The sequence below is a fragment of the Hemicordylus capensis genome, chromosome 5 (assembly GCF_027244095.1).
Source record: "Hemicordylus capensis ecotype Gifberg chromosome 5, rHemCap1.1.pri, whole genome shotgun sequence".
NCBI lineage: Eukaryota > Metazoa > Chordata > Lepidosauria > Squamata > Cordylidae > Hemicordylus > Hemicordylus capensis.
This window is the reverse complement of record NC_069661.1, coordinates 94,558,965-94,578,642: the sequence shown is the minus strand read 5'-3', so window position 1 is coordinate 94,578,642 and position 19,678 is coordinate 94,558,965. Positions and strand designations below refer to the sequence as shown.

General features: G+C 42.8%; 1 protein-coding gene across 5 annotated transcripts in view; it reads right to left on the bottom strand.

The window, feature by feature from the left end:
- Positions 1–19,678, bottom strand: part of DLC1 (DLC1 Rho GTPase activating protein) — a 338,048-nt gene that overhangs the window by 262,039 nt on the left and 56,331 nt on the right. Inside the window, exon 1 of one of the 5 annotated variants that reach the window (XM_053255907.1) lies at positions 17,625–17,639. The exons of the other annotated variants lie outside the window; for them this stretch is intronic. The gene's annotated coding sequence lies outside the window, so the exon portion shown is untranslated. Of the gene's footprint in view, positions 1–17,624; positions 17,640–19,678 lie in introns of those variants that run through there. 5 annotated transcript variants of the gene reach the window in all.

Here is a 19,678-nt window from a genome sequence, read left to right as displayed (position 1 = left end):
AAGAGTCCTTTTACAAAGAAAGCTGGCAGAATTCCTCAGAGTACTTTTGATCTGGGGCCAGTTGGACTGAGCCTAAAATCATACATTAGTGCTATACATTTCATAGGATCTTAAAGTCTTCATCTATGTCTTGCTTTGTTGAAAAGAAAAACACTCTGCTCAAGAAAAATAGAAAGGTATTCAATCTCTCTGCATTCACTGCTAAGTTGTTCACCTGAGCTGACAAGAAAGGTTGACAATAATGCAACACATCCCATTTTAGGAGTATTTGCTGACTTTTGCAAGCAGTCATATAAATCAGATAGATCCTGGTTTATGTCGTTCTCTCTGCAGCATTGAGAAATTATAAACTTGGGAACTAGCGTGGGATTTTATCTCTGTCTAAAGTTTGCAGCTCATTTTAGGCATTAATAATAATGCAGTATTTTACAAAAATAAATGACACAGAGAGATCAAAGGAGAGCACTTCCATATGCTTGACAACATTTGCAGTTCTCACTGCATTTCCTCCCTCACAAAGATTACGTAGTACAACTTAGACTTTTAAGAAACAATTAGAACTGAGGAAATATTTTCCTAATTTATTGACTGGCAATCATATGAAAGTAAGTTAGCTCCCAAAGGGGTTGAAATAATTTTTGCTAGTGTAGCTTTCTCAAAAGATCAATGTCTACATTACATTTTGATACATTCAGGCCTGTGTGTATCTTATGCTGAAGGAAAGACTGTATTAGTATATTTCCCCAACACCATCACCACCATGAATAGTGACCCAAGCTGGTATTTCCTGGTATGCACCACTATGATAGCAATAGCAATAGCAATAGCAATAGCACTTACATTTATATACCGCTCTATAGCCGAAGCTCTCTAAGCGGTTTACAATGATTTAGCATATTGCCCCCAACATTCTGGGTACTCTTTTTACCAACCTCGGAAGGATGGAAGGCTGAGTCAACCTTGAGCCCCTGGTCAGGATTGAACTTGTAACCTTCTGGTTACAGGGCGGCAGTTTTACCACTGCACCACCAGGGGCCCAAAAAGAACAAAAGAACAAAATGCTGCAAAAGAGCATAGTCACTGGTGGGAAGTGGAGAAGACCTCGCTTCCCATGTTGCTTTGGTCAGCTGAAGAGAGCAACCAAGGTTTCTCCTCTGATCTCTGTTTTGTGGTTGCATGTTGATGGGGAACGTATCTGCATGCATGTGTACGAAAGATAAAATGGTGTAATGTAGCCCACTCGACAATTTCAAATTGGCAACATGCCCCAATCCAGTCCCACAAGCTACTGCACCCTTTTGTTACCTTCTTGCTTTCATTCCAGCCTAATGAAAGAGAACTGCTCTTGTCTCCTCTCATCAGCTAATCTTTACATGTGCATGCTTCTTTGAATAAACTGGTTCAAGAATCTAATACAACTGTAGAAGGATTCACAAGACTGCAGTTTGCCAAGGTTTACACTACATACAGTTTGTACTACATACAGATTACAGTGATAGCTTGACTCATTAAGGCCTGTTCTGCACTCAGATGCCAAGGTTGGCTAACTTGTATCTGCCACATCAGACTGCAGTTTTATGCATGCATCACACTCTACACAGATACATGTCATTATTCTTTATCATGATTTATTACAACTATTAAACCATTTATTATCATGATTTATTACATTTGCATTTTACCTCCAATCTCAGGGAGGCATACACATGAGGGTTTCTTCCTATTTTTAAAATCCCCACAACAACCCTGTGAGGTAGGCTTGGCTGAGAACATAGGAATCTGCCTTATACTGAGTTAGACCATTGGTTCACCAAGCTCAATATTATTGATACTGATTGGCAGTGGGTCACCAAGGTTTCAGGCAGGAGTCTCTCCCAGCCCTACCTGGATCTGATAGGGAATGAACCTATGACTTCCTGTGTGCAAGCATGCAGATACTCCTGAGCAACGGCCCCATCCCCTAAAGGAAATAACTTACAGCACTCACATGTAGTCTCCCATCCAAATGCAAAACAAGAGGGACTTTGCTTAGCAAAGGGGACCATTCATGCTGGCTACCACAATATTGTCCTTCAGTATTAGGCAGTAATTTGAATCCAAATTCAAAATATTATGTGTTACATTCAACATGGATGTCCAAAGTGTATATCTTCTTAGAAAGAAAAAGAAGCATCACTTCTAAGATCACACTGAAAACCAGTCAAGTGAGTCACTGCAGATATGCCTTTGGACCTACATTTGTAAACATACAATACCAAAGCATAATTTCTTTGGTCCTGGTACACACTTGTACCAGGGCACCCTTTTCTTCCCCCACTAACAAAAGGGCTTGTTGACAAGCTGACTTGGAAAAAACATGAAGGATTGATTGGGGTCCTTTAATTCATTTGTTTGAGGGCCAAACTACATATGACATTAGTTGCCGGATGTTTGCTTTTTCTGGTGTAAACAGTGTGCAGGAGATCCAGTTCAGGACTGCGGCCCTATGAGGGTAGAGTTCTTTAACCTCCCCCATGCTATTTGCAACAGAAAGAGCAAGCACACTAGAACAACTACATGACTCAAGTCATGTGTAGCTTGACCCTGGTATCAAGTTATGTGGAACTTAGGAGAGGTGGGTCAGCAGTCAGGAACAACAACACAGCAACCAGGGGTGTGGCTAGGGGAGAGGGGGCCCATGTTTGCCCCTCTCCCTGGTGGCCCCTCAGAGTAGGGATATCATGGGGAAAATAGGGAGGGGTGAAGCTGGGAGGCCCTCAGGAGCTCGGGGGCCCAGGTTCTTTGAACCCAACCACTAAGTTATATCTACACCCCTGACAGCAACATAGGGGGAAGATACAGTTAGAGGGTGACAACCACTTCTATTAGGAAGTAGTTGTCACTACAGCATGGAGCAGAAGCAGAAGAGACTCGGATGGATGTTGAAGTTGACTTCTCTAATAAAATACTTCTGTCATATACTCCTGATGGATCCTTTAATGAGTGCAAACCCCACTTGAAACAACTCTAAGCGACTTCTGCTTCTGCTGCCTGATGTAGTTATAGCCAGACACGGCAGAATACTATGCATGTATATGTGTTATTAATTATATCCAAATCACAAATACCCTTTAGACATTGCTTCTTCCTGTCCCTGGGATCTAGTGTCATTCTCTCCATGCACGCTGAAGCCTAACTCGCATAACTTTTGAGGCCTAAAAAATTCTTATATTGCTTGTCCCTCTATCTTGCTGCCAGGTGGAACTGGATGCCCCCTACTCTCTTTGCACAGGAAATGCCTTCAGGAACTAAAGAATTCTGTAGTTTTTGGGAGAACATGTAACATATAGGATGGCACGCTTCTCTCTGTCTAACTACAGGACCTAGAGTTCCTTGTACAAGCACACCTAGCCCCCAATTTTGATCTGGAGTGGGGCTTGGCTTCCTCTTCAGAGCGTTGCTTGTCTTAGCGCTGCTTCTGATTGGCTCCAACAAATCTTGCAAGATCTTAATAAAGGTAAATAAGTCTGTATAAGCACCCTCAAGCATGACCTACAACTTAGCCTCAATTTCCCTATTAGGATGGTGTGCTTCTTTCTGTCTAACTACAAGTCCTAGAGTTCCTTGTACAAGTACACCCAGCCCCCGATTTTGATCTGGAGTGAGGCTTGGCTTCGTCTTCAGAACGCTGCTTGTCTTAATGCTGCTTCTGATTGGCTCCAACAAATCTTGCAAGATCTTAATAAAGGTAAATGTCTGTATAAGCATCCTCAGGAAGCATGACCTACAACTTAGCCTCAATTTTTCCCCTTGATAATGAGCTTCCAAGCCAGGCTGGGTCTTCCTGCCCCTCTCTGGACTGGGAGAAAGTGTCCTCTTCTCCCTCCCCCATGCTTGGGCCATGCATACAGTCTAGAAAAACCTACAGACTTTGATATAGCTGGTAACCATCTGAAGCCACCCCAAGGAGACTGTTCAAAAATTGTCTTAGCAATTCTAGCAATGTTTCTAAGATGAAGAACTGGCTCGGCACAGGGGCATAGCTAGGGAAGAGGGGGCCCGTGTTCACCCCTCTCCCCGGTGGCCCCTCAGAGTGACAGAGATAATGAAGAAAATAGGAAGGGGTGAACCACAGCATAGCATAGTGGTTAGAGCATTGGACTAGGACCAGGAGGACCCGAGTTCGAATCCCTATTCAACCACGAACCTCTCTGGGTGGCTCTGGGCCAGTCATGTATCTCTCAGCCTAACTTATCTCACAGGGTTGTTGTGAGTATAAAAATAAGCATGTGCTCCTTGGAGGAACAGCGGGATATAAACGTAATAAAATAAAAAAAGCTGGGGGCCCTCAGGAGGTTCTTGGAACCCATCTGCTCAATTATAGCTACACCCCTGGCTCTGCATCAGACTGCAGCTAATGTCACAAATGTCTGAAATGCTCTTAATTTATTGAATGCAAATATGTTCACTGATTGATTTAAAAAAGGCAGAGAGTTTTCAAAGTTGATAAGAGCAGAGCACTATCTGCCATCCAGTTAATCTTCAGATTAAAAACATGGTCAGCAATGAGTGGGAACATCATTTTGGAAGGTTGGGGGTAGTGACCTCTTATTTTAGACCATGTGATTATTCCTCAAGAGCACCTGTATCTTTGGTCAAATATACACTCTATATACACTGTGATTATTGTTGGAAACAATTAAATGGGTCTAAGTATTATTAGGCAAGCATGCCAAAGCACAAATATTTTTGCTTTAACAACAACAAAAGTATTATGAGGTATAAAGAGTAACAAAAAACCAATGCTCTTAAAGGCCACTGCTTTTTTGTAGTTGAGGATTCGCCACGGGAAGAGGGTGGGCAAGCAGATGACAAAGGCGAAGAAAAAGAGCAGCAGGATTCTAGTGGTTGACTGAAAGGTCATCAGCGCAGACAGCTATACAGTAATCAGTAGGGAGGCAAGGGAAGGGTATCAGGAAACTAGATGTGACATGGAAGAATCCTGTGCTCACATTATAGATCAAATTGGCTTTGCTTACCCTTCTGCTGTACAGTTGGGAAACCAGCATAAGTTGAAATCCTAGTTGCATGTGGACTGTCGAACTGTGCTCATGGCAAGTGCATTTGAAATGCTTAAAAAGATACCAGGTAAGTGTCCAGAGAGAGCATTCCTAAATGAAACATCCATTATTCCAATGGAGGTAGTGTGCTACTGTGCTTATCCAGTTTTAAGTCATGGTGGAAGTGTCCTGTCCCACAATAGCACAGGCAGTGTTTTAGACACATGCAGCAGCATGGATGGTGCTGTATTGCCTGTGTTTTGCTGTGCTGTATGTGCCACTGAACTTTTGAAAAGCTACAGTAATTTTCCTTGCTCAAAGCATGATGATATCAGAGGCCATGGCATGATGGACCTCTTTGTATCTCCCAATCCCACCCAACAAAGATTGTCAAAGACAACTGCATGTTGAGGGGAAGGCAGGGAACTGAATCTGCTCTCAATGCTGAAATTAGAAAGTGGAACTACCTGCGAAATAGAGAAATCATGTTTCAAGAAACAGTACAAAACAAAGTAGCTATTTAGTTCAGTATTTGGAATTGCATCTAATCAGTCAGTGTTTTGCCAAGTCTGCAAGATAAGCACAAATTTGCCCATATCACAATAACTGTAGCCAATAGCCACTCATAACATGAAACAGAACTGAAATAAAAAGCCAGTTCAGTCTGAACTGATCCATAGCCAATGTCATGTCACTGTGGGCAGCTGCTCATGGAAATAACAGATATTATTTTATCACCTTGTATTACAAGATATTGTACAGTGATAGTGCTCAAACTATTCGATAAACTATCTTGTTTAAGCAGCAAGAATGCAGATCTCGGGCCTAAGAGGGTGCTTGCAATTGATACGCCTATATCAATGTGGTTTAGTTACATGCTATACACAATACAAGCATTTTACATTGTAGTACAAGTTTTCAACAAACTACTGATATAGGTCCAGCTTTTGGCCTGCTACCATACCTTCCTTCTCATCTCTCAGTTTAGTTCTGCTGTATATGGCAAACTACAGGTTCACTTGGGAGAAGGGGAGCTTTAACTAATTTTCTCATCACGGATTTGGATTAGGCCTCTCGCAGCTTTTATTTATGATAAAAACAAAACAGAACACCAAGCACAAAAGTGCTAAGCACAGCCTTCTTAAAACATATAGCTTACATATGTGTCTGCTGTCTCTTATGTCCAAGTCCAGAAGAGAGCCATTTTGCATACATGATGACTCCCAACAAAAATCAGGCAGGAATCTTCCAGTTCTACAAATCAGTGTTTGATAAGGCCAACGGTCCCACTGTTAAGATAATACAGCTTATTTTACGTTCATTCAAAATTCAAAGGTAACATTCACTTTGAGATTTATGACTCTCATTATGGCTCGGAAGAGATTGTTTTGATGTGATAGACTGGCTGCCTTTCAGGCTAGCATGACTTGCTGGACTCTAGTTGCGTAGTGTACTGGTTTCTGATATTGTAAGGCACCTCTGTTGGCACAGTCTACCCTAAGATTTATTTGTAGATGGTGCAAGCTAATACTCCTGTTTATTATTAACTAGAAATGCAAAGGACCTTAGCAATAGGTCAGTAGAGTTTTTTGGATGCACCTAAGAAACCTGAAGCTATTTATGGTTTCTTTCACTAAAATTGGAAGAGACAGGTAGTGGTTTTTCCCAGAATTGGACATGAAAGATGGTATTAGTGGTTTTGGCAGAGTTAATTTGGATTCTTCAAACCTGAACCTCAACAAGAGAATGAGAGGGAAAAATCTAGGGTCAAAATAGGAGTGATTATACTTCACTAGGGTCCAGATTGAATTGCTGAAGCAAAATTTCAAAGGGCGTTTTTGCTCTGTACGCCAAATTAATCAAGCCATCAAGATGATTCAGCCATGGATTAACCATAAAGCAAAACAAGCATGTGCTTAGGGCATCAAGGGAAGGGGGGGGGCACCACAGAGCTTTACCCCTAACTATCATGCCCTTAACTCTTTCACTGAACATAAGAACAGCCCTACTGGATCAGGCTCAAGGCCCATCTAGTCCAGCATCCTGTTTCACACAGTAGCCCACCAGATGCTGCTGGGAGCCACAGGAAGGAGTTGAGGGCATGCCCTCTCTCCTGCTGTGACTCCCCTGCAACTGGAACTCAGAGGCATCCTGCCTTTGAGGCTGGAGGTGGCCTATAGCCCTCCGACTAGTAGCTGTTGATAGACCTCTCCTCCATGACGTTATCCAAACCCCTCTTCAAGCCATCCAGGTTGTTGGCTGTCACCACATTTTGTGTTGTGTGAAAAAGTACTTCCGTTTGTTGGTCCTAGATTTCCTAGCAATCAATTTCATGGGATGACCCCTGGTTCTAGTGTTATGTGAGTGGTAGAAGAATTTCTCTCTATCCACTTTCTCCACACCATGCATGATTTTGTAGACCTCTATCATGTCTCCCCGCAGCCTTCTTTTTTCTAAACCAAAAAGCCCCAGGTGTTGTAGCCTTGCCTCATAAGAAAGGTGCTCTAGGCCCCTGATCAACTTTGTTGCCCTCTTCTACACCTTTTCAAGTTCTACAAAGTCCTTTTTTAGATGTGGTGACCAGAATTGTATGCTGTACTCCAGGTGTGGCTGCACCATCATTTTGTATAAGAGCATTATAATATTAGCAGTTTTATTTTCAATCCCCTAGCATGGAATTGGCCTTTTTTCACAGCTGCCGCACATTGAGTCGACACTTTCAACGAGCTGTCCACTACGACTCCAAGATCCCTCTCCTGGTCAGTCACCAACAGCTCAGATTCTATCAGCGTATACTGTAGTGGTTTTTCGTCCCAATATGCATCACTTTACACTTGCCAACAATGAATTGCATTTTCCACTTTGTCACCCACTCCTCCAGTTTGGAGAGATCCTTTTGGAGCTCCTCACAATCCATTTTGGATTTCACTACCCGAAAGAGTTAGGTATCATCTGCAAATTTGGCCACCTCGTTGCTTACCCCTGCTTCTAGATCATTTATGAATAAATTAAAAAGCACCGGTCCCAATACAGATCCCTGGGGGACCCCACTTCTTATTTCCCTCCATTGTGAAAACTCTCAATTTATCCCTACACTCTGTTTCCTGTCTTTCAACCAGTTTGCAATCCACACATGTACTTGTCCCCTTATCCCATGACTGCTAAGTTTCCTCAAGAGTCTTTGATGAGGAACTTTGTCAAAAGCTTTTTGGTAGTCCAGGTATACTATGTCAACTGGATCACCTTGATCCACACACTTGTTGACACTCTCAAAGAACTCCAAGAGATTTGTGAAGCAAGATTTCCCTTTGCAGAAGCCATGCTGGTTCTCCCCCAGCAGGCCCTGTTGTTCTGTGTGCTTTACAATTTTATCCTTGAGGATGCTTTCTATCAATTTTCCTGGAACAGATGTTAAGCTAACTGGCCTGTAATTTCCTGGATCGCCCCTGGATCTCTTTTTGAAAATCGGTGTTACATTTGCTACTTTCCAGTCCTCCAGTACAGAGCCTGATTGCAGGGATAAGTTTTATATTTTGGTAAGGAGGTGGGCAATTTCACATTTGAGTTCTTTGAGGACTCTTGGATGGATGCCATCAGGCCCTGGCGATTTGTTAGTTTTCAGTTTTTCCAGACAGTTTAGAACAGGCTTCCCCAAACTGCAGCCCTCCAGATGTTGCTGAACTACAACTTCCAGCATACCCAGCCACAAAAAATTGTGTCTAGGGATGCTGGGAGTTGTAGTTCAGCAACATCTGGAGGGTCGCAGTTTGGGGAAGCCTGGTTTAGAACATCATCTCTTGTCACTTCTATCTGCCTCAGTTCTTTAGCCTCCATCCCTAAAAGGTCTGGTTCAGGAACAGGTATATGCTCTGTATCCTCTGCTGTGAAGATGGACACAAGAACTCATTGAGCTTCTCTGCAGCCTCCATATCCTCCTTAATAATCCCTTTCACTCCCTCAGTGTCTAATGATCCAACAGCCTCCCTGGCAGGTTTCCTGCTTCTGGTGTATTTAAAGAAGTTTTTATTATTCACCTTGATACTTTTAACTAAATATTCCTCAAACTCTCTTTTCACCTCCCTTATTGTCACCTTGCATTTCTTTTGCCACCTTGCATTTCACTGCCACACTCAACTTTAGTTGATTTTTTCTAATTATTTTTATCTGCCGTGTTCGATTTTACTCTGCATTGTTAAAAAACAACTAAAGTTTTGAGAAACTACTAAACTATGTGTCTGAAGTAAAAAGTCATTGATTTGCGAAAGACTACTGTAAAGAGCAGTACAAAATATTGATAAAACTTCATGTAAAAGATGGTCATATGTTATGATGTCTGACCTTGAAGATGAAATATTTTTCTCAATCATTCCTTCTGTTGTGGCTATTTATATGAAATTATAGGCACTGTTTTGTTTTACCTTAAAAATCTAGAAGAAAAATTTAAATAAATATTAAGGTATAAGTGAATAATTTGCTTGAGTCTTAATGTCTTGTCATTTAAGCAATGGAGGGGGCTGAGGTGGGGGGGGGCAACATTGTTGGGCTGTGCTTAGGGCATCAGTTGCCTTTAGTCTGGCCCTGAGATGATTCCTATGTTTCTGATCATTAAAGCAGAGCCTATGCACAGTTTGTATGTGCATAGGTTCTGTGCTGACATTATGTTGTACACATATAGGTGGCTACAGTCCTGATCTCCCCATATGCACATCCACTACACACATATAACATATATATTACATAACCATCAGCTGCAAAACTGAGAGACGGTTTCTGGTCTGCATAGGTAAAACCCATGTCAGCCCCATGGATGGTTGCAGGTGGACCATGCCTTTACTGCTCCCTCCTCCAGGAATGATGAACATTGAATGTCCATCTTCTAAGATGGACTTGGGAGCTTCTGGATCAGACTCTGACTTGAAGCCTGACTTGACAGGCTTCAGCTCTGTCTCCAGTGCACCGTTTGAGCAGTACTGGGCTCCTTCTGATGAAGTGTGTGTGTGTGTGTGTGTGTATACCTGGAACATCTGTTACTTTATCAAAAGGGACCCTGGATTGCTCAAAAGTTGTGCTAGAGGCAGAAGAAACAGTACTGCCTGAGGAGCTGAATGTTGCAATGTGCCATGTGAGGGCAAGAGGTATTGGTAATCCTTGGTTGACCTTCCAAAAGTTGTCATATGAGGACTTGGCATCAGCTGTTTCAATTATTGTGCCATCTGGTTTGCAAAAAAGCATAAATATCAAGCTGCTTCTGCTTTCCATTTCATGCTCTCTCCTAAATTTTATGGCCCCAATTCTTCTGCCCTGCAGTTTGCAGTTGCTAATAATTTCAAATATCTTTCCATGTGTGTCTATAGCAGCACAATAAAGATCCATGATCACTCCTTAAAAAAAATAAAATACAAAATGCCTCATGTATTTCTAGGAATGTCAACTGACTGTTATAATTTAGACTGTTATCTTGTGTTTAGTTAGACTGTTTAAATCTCATTGCTATTATTGAGATTTAAGCAGCCTAACTATGAGCAGGATTACAGACATGCAGCCTCACCCACCATCAGATCTAGTTTGGCCTTCGGGCTGTGCAGAGGCTATAGATTTCCAGAGACTTAGAAGCAGTAGATAGAGCTGTCAGCAATTCCAGCACATGTGTTTTTTTCTTCTGTCCTGCTATGGTCTCAGCTCTAGCTGGTTTTGCAAGTTTTTGAAGCACTCCAATAGCACACAAACCCAGGTTAGATAATTCTGAGATAGGAAGGCAAGCTCCTTACCCCCAGTCCAACCATACCCGGAAACCCAATTCACCAGTGATGGCCCCATCCCAATTTTCAAGACTGGGAACTGAAATATCTCAGTATCTAATATTCTGGATGTTCCTTAATTTTTAACAAGTCACTGCATTGCTCAGGGATGCCGAACAAACAACAGGAGAGAACCTTCAAATGCTAATACAGGGGCATAGCTAGGGGAGAGGGGACTCGTTTTCACCCCTCTCCCTGGAGGCCCCTCGGAGTGAGGGACATAATGAAGAAAATAGGGAGGGGTGGAGCTGGGGCCCCCTCAGGAGTTGGGAGGCCTGGGTTCTTTGAAACCATCCGCTCAATTATAGCTACACCCCTGTGCTAATAAGATTCTTTTCTGGGCCCAAGGCATTTCAAATAGAAACCCTTTGTCACGGGGAACTATCAGGGCTCAAACAAGAGCATGATAAAAAGGAGGCTAAAACCAAACAGCCTCACAGCAGCAGTGGTGCATTGTAAGGCTGTTTGGTTTTAATCTACTTTTATAATGCTCTTGTTTGAGCCCTGAGAAATCCCTTGACAAAGGATTTCTATTCAAAATGTGTCAGACACAATAAAGAATATCATGAGGCATCTGAGGGTTCCCTCTTCTTGCTTCTTTGGTACTACCTCTATCTTTTTTTACAGTGTTTATCAAGGATGGGAAATGATAGAAAGAATCAAGAGTACAGGTGAAACTCGGAAAATTAGAATATCGTGCAAAAGTCCATTAATTTCAGTAATGCAAATTAAAAGGTGAAACTGATATATGAGACAGACGCATTACATGCAAAGCGAGATAAGTCAAGCCTTAATTTGTTATAATTGTGATGATCATGGCGTACAGCTCATGAAAACCCCAAATCCACAATCTCAGAAAATTAGAATATTACATGAACCAAGAAGACAAGGATTGAAGAAAAGAACAATACCGGACCTCTGAAAAGTATACAGTGTAATGTGCTTGATTGGCCAGCAAACTCGCCTGACCTGACCCCATAGAGAATCTATGGGGCATTGCCAAGAGAAGGATGAGAGACATGAGACCAAACAATGCAGAATTGCTGAAGGCCGCTAATGAAGCATCCTGGTCTTCCATAATACCTCATCAGTGCCACAGGCTGATAGCATCCATGCCACGCCGCATTGAGGCAGTAAATGCTGCAAAAGGGGCCCAAACCAAGTACTGAATACATATGCATGCTTATACTTTTCAGAGGTCCAATATTGTTCTATTCTTTAATTCTTGTCCTCTTGGTTCCATGTAATATTCTAATTTTCTGAGATTGTGGATTTGGGGTTTTCATGAGCTGTACGCCATGATCATCACAATTATAACAAATTAAGGCTTGACTTATCTCGCTTTGCATGTAATGCATCTGTCTCATATATCAGTTTCACCTTTTAATTTGCATTACTGAAATTAATGGACTTTTGCACGATATTCTAATTTTCCGAGTTTCACCTGTATATGGCAGCCTATGGAAAAGAAAGGGGGCGGGGACTAATAGAGCACAGGTATATGGAGATGGTAGGGTGGGTGATAAAAGAACTGAAGGCTGAGTGATAAATTTCATTCATAAGTGGAGTCTGCCTTACCATCAGGCAAGGTGAGAAAACTCAGCTCACATGGCAAGTTTTGGGATAACATTAAAAGGCAGCAAATGATCAATTATTTAGGCCATTGTTGTTTTCTTACCACTGCAGGTACAGCATGTGGATTTTCTGCCTTTTAATGTCTACAAAGTCTTGGCCAATCTCTGATTGTTACAGCAATTTTCAATGTGTGTAGAACCTTATGTTTTGAAAAGAAAACAAGACTTGGCTTTGGAATGGGATAGGGATGTGCACAAACTGGTTCAGAGTCCATTTTAGAGGCCTCTGAACTGGTTCGAAAGCAGTGCCGGCTTGAAGTTCAGAGCTGGCGGGGTGGCTTTTTAAAGATGGGGAAGTCACCGGAAGTATCGGCTGCACGTGCACACACTCAGCCCATACTTCTGTCGATTCCCGGCCAAGAATGGGGGATGGGGTGGCAGGGAGGTATGCTGCCGCCCCATGGACTTTGGAAAAAATGGAGCGCTGGTAGGGGAAAAATGGCGGAAGGAGTAAGTGCACCCTTCCCCGCCCATAAAGAGCCACCCCCGCTGGCTTCAAACCACACCTCCACGGTTCTGTGCACATTCCTAGAATGGGAATGCTTCCTGGGAGTGTAGAAAAAGTTGACTTGATTTAGTGATGTGTAGTGTAGCACAGAAAATGCTTGGAGCCAGAAACATATTGTTACTGCTGCTCTTCCTGGTTCTCATTCTATCAGGAAATTTTCCCACACTGCTAAACAGATGTACAGAGATTCTTTCCTCTCTTTTTCCACTTGTCTCACACCAATCCATGGGGCCAAGTGGTTGAGAGAAGAAGAAGAAACTAATTGTAAAAGCCACTTCAGATGTTCCAGCAGGGTTGACAGGTGAAACAAAAATAACTTGCACTTCATCCTTCACTTCCGGGTCCAATTCAAAGTGCTAATTATCACCTATATAACCCTCTAGGGTTTGGCTAAATAAATAAATAAATAAATCCTCCCATGCTCGCAAAACTCATTCCAAGGGATGAGATGTATGTTTCCTATGGATCAGAATGTGCATGTCTCTGTGAGGATCATGCACATCTTTCATACACAGTCCTTCAGACAAGACCCAGAATACTGGGGAAAGGAAGAAAAACCCATAATCAGCAGTCTCACTTGAAGTATCTGTTACAGGGCTGTACCATTTTAGATTGCACCTGCTTCCCAAGCGTTTTGCAAGTGCATTCAAATATGTCATTCTCCAACCTGCAGTCTAAAAAACCCTGCATCTTATGATTGCTCTGATTATATCCTTTTCATCTCACTCTCAGTCATACTTCCTTTCTCTTCTGGAATAGCTAAAGCTATTTAATTCTGAAGAAAAAAAGCTGGAACCAAAATACGAAATATTTTGCTCCACTCACAAGCATTAAATTGGACCTGAAAATAGAAATGGGAGCGCATTTGGCAAAGGCCTAATTGTCTTCTTCCCACCCTCACCACAATATATCACCTGCCTTTTGTGGATGCTGTTGCTTACAAACACATAAGCAGAGCATAAGTGGAGGCAAACAGCACACACACTCCTACCAGGCAGCATATCTGCTGCCCAACATCAGTCTGCTCCCCGCATGCAACTTTCAGCCTTCTGTCTGTCTCTCCCAAGACTTCCCAAATGATGTTTCTTCCCCTCACACACCTGCCCCCTTCCTTTAGATTGTGGTATTGTTTTCATGATTGCAAAGTTAGTCGGAGGAGTGGCCAGCTAAGATGTAGGAATTGTGTGCACTCCTGGAAAGTGATCATGTGTGAATGGAAACTCCTGGTTGGAGGATCGGGATGTTCTAGTCTGTGAAGCATGATCATAGTCAGGTGTTGTACTGAGCCACCATACATCAGATTTAAGATTGCTGATGCCAACTTGGCACAGCACCCAACTATGATTGCACCTCACAGACGATCTCTTCCTGGCCATCCTACCAAAATTTGAGCTGGTCTTGTGGTAGCAAGCATGACTTGTCCCCATAGCTAAGCAGGGTCTGCCCTGGTTGCATATGAATGGGAGACTTGATGTGTTAACACTGCAAGATATTCCCCTCAGGGGATGAAGCTGCTCTGGGAAGAGCAGAAGGTTTCAGGTTCCCTCCCTGGTGTCTCCAAGATAGGGCTGAGAGAGATTCCTGCCTGCAACCTTGGAGAAGCCGCTGCCAGTCTGTGAAGACAATACTGAGCTAGATAGACCAATGGTCTGACTCAGTATATGGCAGTTTCCTATGTTCCTAGCAAACAATCATTTTTTCGGGAACACACATGGCTCCTGTATCTTGGCTGGCTGCTCTTCCGACTAACTTTGTGATTGTGAGAACAAGGTGCATGTGTGCGTGAGAGATACCCACTCCAAGATTTTTCTAGTCAAACACCTAAGGAAGATCTCTCCCTCACAAAACCATCTTCTATGAATTAACTCTCAATTGAAATATCCTAGGGCTATTAACAAGTGATCTTCCTGACAAAGGAATGCCTGGCTGACCACATTTTACTGACCACAGTATCCACATTTTAGACTGACTTATGTAATGAGCTGCATCATGTCATGGTGGCACTTTAGAATGTCAGCAGCAGGAATTCATAAGATTTTATACAATGTCTGTATATTCCACATACCTTGGAACATACTACCTGCATTGTAATCAGTGTGGCATTTCCCTTTCTGAATTGCTTTCAGATTTTTAAGTGGAGGATGCACCAGCACCTATTATAAGGTTTAAATTAAAGTGATCTGCATCTCTCTTTCAATGGCATATTAATGTCATGTAAGAAAATTTCAAACTGCTGTGGGGGATTCTGGTAGAAAATGAAAGTGCTCTGGGGAACAGTTCATTATGGGGCATGTGCAAATGTAGTTCCCATACTATAGCCTGGTGGGAAAGGTGGTGGCAGTAGAAGACATTTTACTGCTTGTGGCAAAAGACAATATAACACCACCCATCCCATCTATGGGTGGTTGCTCCACATTCTCAGGCCATGTTCCCAAGGCAGCAATGTGCAGGTACCCATGGACTATGTCACTAAACCAAGCAGGAGCATTCCTAGCTCAGGCTGGGTGAGCGGGGGTGGGGGGTGGGGAGAGAAAGAGGGGTCCAGTAGGGTGAGGAGGTAGAAATGAACAGCAAGCATTCCTCAACATCTTGCAGTAGATGGTGGGATGGGTTCCATGGAGGTGAGGCCCAAACCTTTGTTGTCCCCCATGCCCCTCCCTGCACCTGAGGTGACCCTTTCACCAGTGTTCCTTCCAATTTTGTGTGGGATCCATTTTAGTGTGTGGAATTTCGTGTGGTATCAGTTTCACACAGAATTCTGTGTGCGGAATCAGTTTTGTTTTGGGCATCAGTATCAAGGCAGTGTGTGCGCACATGCACTCAGAGTGGGGCCTTCCTGAGTGGAATCTAAAATTAGCTAAGTGGGCACCAAAAAAACTTGTGCTCACGCACATGCACATACCCTGGAACATTGCCTCTTATGGAAGGTCCACCCCTGGGTGGCAGCAGTGAGGCAGTGAATCTGCTGCTTGCTGCTCCCACCTATTCTTGCTGCTTTTGATTTTTGGAGATGCTTTTTCAAATGCTAAAAAATTAAAGCCAGCCCATCAACATTTCTAGTCCTCTTTGTTGCTACAAGGCAAAAAACCCGAAAACAGCAGAGACCTAACATTATTAGCCTTCTCACAGATTTCATGATTTATAGGTCATCTCCGTTGTTCTAACGGACTGAGTCATGACTGCTGTGAACATCAGAGACCAGGAGGAGAGCAGAGGGCTCCCAACAACACAAGTGATCTCTCTGCTTCGTTGCCATGGATGGTAGTGTGCCCAGGAGTTAAAACTCCTTTGAGAACCCTTTTTAAATTGAAAAGCAGTATAATAAATGAATAAATAAACCATCACACGTAATTCAGACCACAGGATCAGGTATCACCTTCACCATCTATACACTGGAATGAGTGCTGGACACTAGACATTGCCTTAAGCATGTGATTTGCAATTAGGTTGCTATTTGTCACGCAGGAGGAAAGCTCCCATTGGTGAGAATGGAAGTTTCCATTCCTTGGCAAGTTGTAGTCACAGGAGGCTCAGTCCAGATAGGGGCTGTGCCAGAGTTTGTGTGAAAGCCCCCCTGAGGGTGAAGCCTGTGTGTGAAAGCCCCCCTGAGCCCCCCCCCAGTGGGGGCCTCTTTTCTGCTGCAGGCCCAATACATTGAAGGAGGAACAATCCGACTGCTATTTAACATTAAAAGAACAAGCATGCACTTGCCTGTCACATACTTAAAGTAACATCTATTTTGACACTATTAAGTGGAAATTTGTCAAACACGTGTGAAGGAAACGTGCTATTTTCATAAAACACTACCTCATTCATTAGAATGTTTATCACATTTTTAACAACAAACACACTAAGTCTCTAGATTTAGTTGAGAGTGGGATCAATTAAAAACAGAAAGTTTCAAACCCCAAAAGAAACACAGATGTACTGCAAAGACACAAAACACACATATGCAAAAAGCTAAAATGTGCTGTTAATGCATCAGCAAGGGAATATGGTAACAGCTGCCAGGCACATGATACCTAAAGCTTTCCTGTTTAGGTAATAAATAAAAATAGAGACAAAAAGTGAGGAAATGCAAGCTGTAAGTTTCTAAGACTACACAGTAGGACCTTAAAACACCTGGTTGTCACCACAAAGCTGCAATAAAGACAGAGGGAATGATAGCATCTCATACACTGTGTCAGACTTCAGCTTGCATATAGCTAAAAGAGTAACCAGACATTATTCAGACTTGGTAAACCTGTTATTTCCATTATCCCAGCCTGCTTTCAGAAAGAATCACTGAAACAAGGGGGAAACTGGGCAGCTGCATGGGTCCCCATAACAAAAACAACCCACATTTAGTATGTTTTCCTGATCTTAAAAGGACAATGGGTTGTTCAGGATGAAGGAGAAAAACAAAACTCCTTCATCCTTTGGCAACAGGAGTCATATTTCAATAGGCGTCAGTAGTTGTTCGAGAAATTTACATGAACTAACCATGACTGGAGACAATCATTTTTCAGAGATTTGCACATGGTATAATGAGAGAGCTTTTACTTCCTGTGCAACCACACACTTCTTTTGTTCCTATCCTGGCTCTGCTCAACAGGTGTAGCAGGTTCATGAAATAATTATAACCCCTTGAAAAATCCTGTTTTACCAGAAAGTGGAATCAGCAGCAGTCCTTCATACAGTTCAAAGAAGAAGCTCTCATTTGTCTCCAGCCATATTTTACAGCAATCTAGCCCCACTCCAGTCACTCTTGCTCCCCTTCTCCTTGCCATTCATCCTGCCCTGCTTTTTCAAAAGGCAGAGGGCAGGGAAATGGAGTGGCAGGAAGTATCTAAATCACAACCTCTTCACACCATTTTTCAAACAGCAGGGTAGGTCAAGCAGCAAGAGTGGTGGTGGCGGCGGCGGCAATAGTTTGCATGCTACCTTGAGATGGTGATTGAGGGGAGGAAGCTGTTGGTGAAGCTTTATGGGAGGACTGGCAAGGCTTGGGGAGAAGGAATCAATGGGGCTTGGCTGAAGCAGGGGTAGGAATTGGCATTGCAGATGTGGGGAAGAGTATGAGTGAGAGATCAGGTGGGATAGCAATAACTTGTGTATGGGGGCGGGAGATACGTGTTTGGCACATGTTATGGGGGTGGGCAACAGTGGCTCACCATACTGCCGTAGGTGTGGGGTGGGGGACTTGAGCTGAGCCTATTGCAGACAAAGCAGCCCTGCCCAGCCACAAATATATGTATAGAATGAACTGTGGATGGATGTATAAAGAAGACCTTCTTAAATTCCCCGTGTACTACTGTTAACAAAAGGACCATTTCTTTAAAAGCCACCCGCTTCCACCACCTCCCTCCAGAGACTTTTAAATCCTGTGCAGCTTTATGTTTACCAGACTTTCCCCACTCTCTGGGACAGGAAGTTGAATGAGGGTGTTGACCTCATCAGGATCAGGAGGTGGTCTATTCAAAAAGATTCCAAGGCTCCACTCGCTTCCTGATTTATCAGATAGTTGAGTCAATAAATAAATTCTCTTCTGTGTTTTCTTCACAGCTGTAAAACAACCAGCTGAATCCTTTGAGAGCTAATTACTAGATCTTTTGAGTTTTCCTTCAAGGACCATGGATTAGCTTTCTGCTTAGCAAATTCCACTGCAATGTAATTTAGTTGAGACAGCCTAGTCACAGGAGCCTCTGAGACTGAAGAGTGGTTTATTCAAGTGAAATTTAAACCTCTTCCCACCCCCTCCCACTTTATAAAATTCTCTCAGACCTGCTACTAGAAATTTTCCCATGGACTCAGAACCCTTCTGCTATTTATAGAAAGATAAGAGGATGTGAATGCACACAACAAACCCAACAGAAGGCAAATCATTTGAAGCAAGTAGGATTTGTTTGTATAATTTTGGGTGGGGGTAGATAGGAATGGTTTGCAAATAACTGGGCAAAGTAAGTCTTCATCACTTCGCTCCTCCTGCTACCAGCTTGTTTAAAATTTTAGGTTGTTTTATCCTCCTATTTAACTAAAGTGAGTAACTCATTAATCTCTAAAAGTCCTAATGCTCAAGCCAGTTGAAAGCCATAACTTCTACCTGGGAAACACTTCCTCCTAAACCCAGATGTGCAGACCAGTTGTGGTTATTGGGCAATGAGGGAGATGCGTTCTGTACCTCCTGAAAGGTTGTTACTTCCCTTGATGCAACTTGAATATTCAGAGCAGATCCTGGAACTGATGGGATGATGTAAAGGCAGATCTACTGTGTCTCTGCCTCCTCTTCTTCAAAATATCTAGGTAAGTTTAATGCATGACAAAACATCACCATGCTATGCATTGCTCCACCTCAGCCAATTATGTGAGGCAGGCTAATGGGTTATGCTAACCAGTTATGTGAGGCAGACTGGGGCAATTACATCACATCATGTACTGAATTCAGTTGGACATTACAAGGAAAGGGGGCAATGTGCCATGGATAAGAACATAAGAACAGCCCTGTTGAACCAGGCACAACATCCATCTAGTCCAGCATCCTGTTTCACACAGTGGCCACTGGATCCTGCTGGATGGAAGCCCACATGCTTCCATGCCTATACAAATAAATCCATCCCTATCATAATACCTAGTTGAGCCTCAAGGTACATGCTGAAACAGGCAAGGAAAAGCCCATCCTGAGGTTCAGAAATGTAATGCTTGGACACAAAACATTAAAAA